This window comes from Apteryx rowi, unplaced genomic scaffold, assembly GCF_003343035.1.
Source record: "Apteryx rowi isolate R43461 unplaced genomic scaffold, aptRow1 scaffold_1644, whole genome shotgun sequence".
NCBI lineage: Eukaryota > Metazoa > Chordata > Aves > Apterygiformes > Apterygidae > Apteryx > Apteryx rowi.
This window is the reverse complement of record NW_020447913.1, coordinates 18,725-24,933: the sequence shown is the minus strand read 5'-3', so window position 1 is coordinate 24,933 and position 6,209 is coordinate 18,725. Positions and strand designations below refer to the sequence as shown.

General features: G+C 43.1%; 1 long non-coding RNA gene across 1 annotated transcript; it reads left to right on the top strand.

Annotated features, from left to right (window-relative positions):
- The first annotated feature begins 8 nt into the window (after window positions 1-8).
- LOC112963224 lies at window positions 9-6,203 on the top strand. Its single transcript, XR_003252543.1, has 3 exons — window positions 9-2,358; window positions 3,407-3,530; window positions 5,958-6,203. It is a non-coding gene; the product is annotated as an uncharacterized LOC112963224 (long non-coding RNA).
- The last annotated feature ends 6 nt before the right edge of the window (window positions 6,204-6,209 follow it).

Sequence of the window (6,209 nt, the reverse complement as noted above, 5' to 3'; positions counted from 1 at the left end):
GGTATAAGGGCAAGGGAATTTACAAAGAGAGGCAATGGCTCTAGATGTCCAATTTAAGCCTTGAGCTAAAGCACAGGCAACATGCTCTAACTGTTTACAATTATGCACCACCACCCCTGGGATCCCTATGAGGCTTAGCAGTAGGCCTAACGCTTCTGCATGGGAAAATAAGCTTACATGGAGGTTACAGGTGGCATCTAGGATATGCCGCGGTGTCCTTCGCTGCTCCGTCATAAAGGGAAGGATGCTTAAAGTAACACGACCTACAGTGCATGGGCCACCTGTGGCGTTGGCCAGCACATATGTATATGCTGTAGTGCCACACGGAAGGAACCACCCTAATGGTGGTATAAGGCGAGCAGACGCATAGGTAACATTTATAGTGTCATTACAAATTAACTGTGTATTGGTTACGTGCCACAGAACAGGGGCAGCATTTACAAAGCGCAAGCAAATATCTGCTTTAGATATGTTAGCTATATGAAAAGAGTAAGTCCAAGGTGTCGTCTTTTGGGAAACAATACCCAAATTGTATAAATTCATGGGAGTAACAGAAATCTCTCTTTATATATATATATATATATATATATATATATATATATACGTATATATATATAAAAAAGTCTGTAATACCACGAGTGGAGCTGGTACACCTATGTGACACGTAGTAAAGACATCATCCACTGATTGTCCTCCTGCAATACAGAAAGCAGAGAGGTTAGCGGATCTTTGTGCGAGCCAAATCCATGTATTTACATGGGAAGCTGGATGGTCTTGTAGATTAATGGCATCTGTCGTGGTCAACAAGAGGCAACATCCCAACAGCAACTTATGGATGCCAGCGTGATAACCTGTTGAGGGGAAGATAGAAAGGCATGGTATCACCATCAGGAAGAACTAGAGCAGTGGCTCCTGGACCATCTGCTTGTTACGGAAAATTAGGCTCGCCGGCCACCATAACAGGCTCTGACCCTAGGTTCCCACTGAAGCAGAAGTTCAAAGTCAGATTGGAGAGAAATAAAATTTAATGACACACATGTGGTAATTACAGCTCAAGCTGGGTGCCTCCATAGAGGGACTCCACACAAGGACATCCCTGCGCAATTATACCCTTACAATCTAAGTTCCCCACCCCTCATGCAAGAGGTTGGACCAATAGTCATATTTAGATCTGGGGGTCTTCCCCTTCTCCATTGGGTTCCTTCATTGTCTCTAGGCAGGCTGCTGCTTTTCTTAGCTTCAAGATTGCTACTGCTGCCGTCCATGCAACTTCTTCATCTCTCCAGCTTGAACTGGCTCCGGGGCCCCCTTTTACTTACCCTGGTAAAAGTTCAACGTATCTAGACGAAAGGTCACAGCTTGCAGCCTAAGGCTTCAGCAAATTTAGCTACTAACGCTAAGCAAGTTATGCTGAGCGATCAACTCTAGACAGCTTCAGTCCGATATTCTCTAACAGTCCTCCCTTTGTTTTTATTAAGCATCCCTGCTAATACGTTAAGCAGAGTTCTCGAAGCCTTTCGAGCCGTACTATCACTCTCCATAATCTTATGTGCAATATGATTGTAAGTAATAGGCAGAGCACAGTTAAACTTAACACAACTACTACTGGGTGCAACACGTGATTATAGATCCCCATTGTGGTTGGTGACCATCCCAGAAGAGTCTCCCACCAATGATATTCTCCATCCTTCTTCGCTCTTTCCAAGATGTCGTGTATCTCTTCTGTATCATGATGAACGGTGATTAGAGTTTTTTGTCCATTTTTTCAGATGTGTTTTAACAGCTGATACAGCTTATCATGTTGTAGTAATTTCTTTACCAATGTAAGATTCATTCTGATGGGGGTAGGCAATAAATCTTGACTTAAGATATATTTAGATTGTAATAATTGACAAGACACAACAGGAGCTGAATAATTAAGTCACATCCCCTAATTTTAGTAAAATTACAAACACAAATATTTGAGTGATTACTTGTGTCTACAGTAATGTTATCTACAAATAGAAGATCACAGAGGGTTCTCATACAGACACATCCTTTTCCAATATATACAAGTACGGTTTCAGGGGTTTCATTGGGATGTATTTCAAAATGACATTTTGTTCAGTGTCAAAACAAATGTCTTGAGCTTTGATAGTGTTACTCTCACATACAAATAAATAAATAAATAAATTTTTAAAGATTTTCAAACCTTTTTTGTATACCTAGAACATAGTGGGTTAGCCGTTCATCTCCGCCCAACAGGCTGGTCTTAGCTGGGATATAAGTTCCTGTAGCCAATTGATGCCCAAACAAGACTTCTGCTGGGGATAATCCTACCGGTTGTMTAGGGGTTGTTCTAATTTCCCACAGCACTAAGTTAAGGCATTAGGCCATTTGAGATCTCTCTGTGTACATGCCCGTGCTAACTTGTTTTTAATAGTTCTGTTCATTCTCTCAACTTGCCCTCAAGACTGGGCATGATAAGGTGTGTGTAATTCTCTATGAATTCCTAGCATTTGATATAATTTCCGTAAAAACTCCTGCTGAAAAGTGAGAACCCCTACCTGAATCTATAGTTTCTGGGACTCCATACCTAGGGACAATTTCTTTTAACAAGGCTTTACTCACTGCAGCCGTATCTGCTTTGCGGATAGGAAAGGCTTCCACCCATCCACTTAGTTGATCAGCTATCACAAGGAGATGTTTAAATCCTTCTGCTGCTGGCATGTCAGCATAGCCAATTTGTAAGCGTTGGAATGGAAAATAAGCCCATGGGCAGCCTCCTCTGTTAATCTTTGGATGAATATCGTTGTCACACTCGTCGATCGTTAAATTTTTGGCAAGTTGGGCAGGTTGTTGTTATGCATTTCACAACCACATGCACTCGGGAGCTGCCCGGGTTTGTAGAATACATGAGGTGCAAGTCGATGCTCCTCCATGTCCACGATCATGATACCACCTAACCATAGAAAGTAAATACCTTAAGGGAAGGATGGGATTACACCCAATAGTCCAAATTCCTTTTTCATCTTGAACCGCTTCACATTTTTTTCCAATTCTCTTTCTTCTTGTGTGGTGTATCTTCATACATTTCTGCTGTATTCAATACACCTGGCCATTCTCGTACTGGATCTGCAGCAGCTACAAGGAGAGACTGTCTAGCAATGGCTTTAGCTGTCTTGTCTGCCAAGTCATTTCCTTCAGCCTTCTTCCCACAGCATTCCCGTTGCTTGACATACTCCAAATGCATATTTAGAGTCAGTATATACATTTACTTGCAGGTCCTTACCCCTCTTCACTGCTTGGGTTAATGCTATTAGTTCTGCCCCTTGAGCGCTTACAGATGGAGATAAGGAATTAGCCTAAAGTACCGCAGAGGCTGGTGACAGCATAACCTGAATGGTGTTTTCCATCCAAATCATAGGCTGATCCATCTGTAAACAGAACTAAGTCTGTGTTTCCCAAAGGTTCATCTTGGAGATCCTCCCGGGGCTTGCTCGAGTTGACAACCACCTGTTCACAGGAATGATGAGGCTCTCCATCTTCAGGTAGGGGCAATAATGTCGCTGGATTTAAGATGTTGCAGCAGCTCTTTAAGGTCACATGATCTGCATGTAGTATTATTAGTTCMTAGCCGTGAGCTCTCTGTGGGGACAGTGCTTGAGTAGCGTATTGTTTCATTAACAGTTCTACCTCATGTGGAACATACACAGTCATTAGGTGACCCAAAACTACAGGTCGCATTTTTTCAATAAGGGCTGCTGTAGCTGTTATCGCTCTGATGCATCCTGGAGTGCCTTTGGTTACTGCATCTAGCTGGGTGGAGTAGTAGGCCGCTGGCCTACGGTGAGGACCTAGTTTTTGAGGGAGTACTCCACTTGCTACTCCCTGTTGTTCAGGAACAAATCATTCAAATGGCTTACTATAATCTGGTAGTCCTAGAGCCGGGGCTCAGACCAATGCCCTTTTTACAGATGTGAAAGCTTTCTCTTTTCCTGGATGCCAGGTCAAAGGCTCTGTCTCCTCCTTCTTTGTTGCCTGCACCAAAGGTTTGGTAAATTCTCCCAACCCGGGAATCCATGGTTGGCAAAACCCTACAGCTCCTAAAAATCCCCTGAGTTGCTTTTTTGTTCTAGGACGGGGCATATCAAGAATTGTCTTTACTCCTTCGGGATCAATCAATCTGTGCCCTTCCTTCAAGATAAACCCCAAATATTTTACCTCTTGATGACACAGCTGGAGCTTGGACAGAGATGCTCGATGCCCTTTCTCTGCAAGAGCGTTTCATAGAGAAAGAGTGTCTTTCAAACATGTCTCTTAATCTTTACTGGCTAATAACAAATCATCCACATATTGTATTAACACTGAACGTCCTGGAAGTTTGATATCCGCAAGACCATTTATAAGTATACGCAAAAAAATAGTCAGAGACCCAGTAAATCCCTGTGGTAGCCTAGTCCAAGTCAATTGCTGTCCCTTCCAAGTGAAGGCAAAAAGATCTTGGCTGTCCTCAGCTACCTCTATACTAAAAAAGGCTGCCGGTAAATCAGTCACGGTAAAATAAGTTGCCCAATGGGGTATCTGTACTAATATAGTTGACGAGTCAGGAACTACTGGATGTGGAGCAATTACATGTTGGTTTATAACTCTTAGGTCTTGTACAAACCGATACTCTGGATCGCCATCAGAATCCTGCCTATTCTTTTTCACTGGCAGAATCGGGGTATTGAATGGGGATTCACAAACTCTGAGGATACCCAACTTTAAATAGTGATCAATTTGCTTTTGCATACTCTTCTCTACATCCTTTGGGATAGGGTATTGTTTAACCGCGGGAGGTAATCCCCCCTTTGTTTTGATGGAGACTGCACTAGCTGATTTCAATAGTCCAACATCCATTCCTGAAGAGCTCCATAACTTTCCAGGAACTGATTCTAAACCTGTTGGAAGTTGCAGATTAGTTGACTCTGGTTCAGGTGTCTCAGCCAGAACACACGAGCCCATTATTATTAATTTCATCCCTTCCRGCTGTAAGCAGATCTGAGTGTCCAAGGCTTGTAAGAGATCTCTCCCTAAAAGGCAAAAGGGTGAATCCATGGAAATTACGAAACATCCCCACACTCCTTTACCTCCAAGAGTGAGCAATAAGGGCTTAGTTAACGTCCATTCGCCTTTTCCCATTACTCCCTGTACTGTTATTTTAGCTGATGACTTACATCCTTTAGGCTCAAAATTCAGAAGGGAAAGGGTAGCTCCAGTATCCACTAAGAAGGGAATCTCTTGACCTTCTATWTTTGCCATTATCTGCCCCCTGAAATCCAAATCTATATCCATGAATTCACCCCAATTCCCACAGTATTTTCTGGGTCTCCCATCTCCTGTCATTGTGCACTGGCTGGGAATTGCCTGCTGTCATTCCCAGTACTCGACTGTCTCATGCTGTCTTCTCTGTTCCTGGGCACGCGGGGCTTCACCGGGCATTCCCACTTCCAGTGCCCTTGTTCCCTGCAAGAATGGCAATAATCATTAACTCCTAAGCATACAATATGTTTGCTTTGATTCTGTCTATCTCTTCTGGCCCTTACTCACCCCCTTCCTCTAGTTTCTTTCAACCTGTCTCGTAACACAGCCACTAAAACACTCACTTCTTTCTTTTGTTGTCTCTTCTTTCACCTTCTCTTCATCTCGACTGTTATATACAAATGTGGCTAAATGTACTATTTTGTCCATAGACTTCCCTGGCCAGTCAGGAACATGTTTAGAAAAATACTTTTTAATGTCTGAGGCCGTTTGATCTACAAATGTTGAAACTATTAGAGGCCTGTTAGCCTCGGCTTCTGGGTCTATCCCCCCTCCAAACATTCAGATTTGTTAAAATAGTCTAGAAAGGAAAGCTGAGGGCTGTTCCTCAAGTTGTTGCTGACACTCCCTTATTTTAGACCAATTCACACTCTTTTGTCCTGCCAAACGTACAGCTTCTTCTAAGCCTTGTCTGGCTAATTGCAACTGCCTGTAATCTGCCTCTACATTATAATTCCACCTGGGGTCCACAATCGGCCAGGCTGTTCGAGCAGCTAGAGCACCCCCCTGTTCTGCCCAACGATGGTTTGCATCCAGAATTGAGTGTTTTTCATCTGGAGTGAACAAGGCTTCAAGGAGCATTTTCACCTCCCCCCAGGTAGGATCATATGCCCGCAGCATTCCTCGTACAATTTGTAACACTTTCT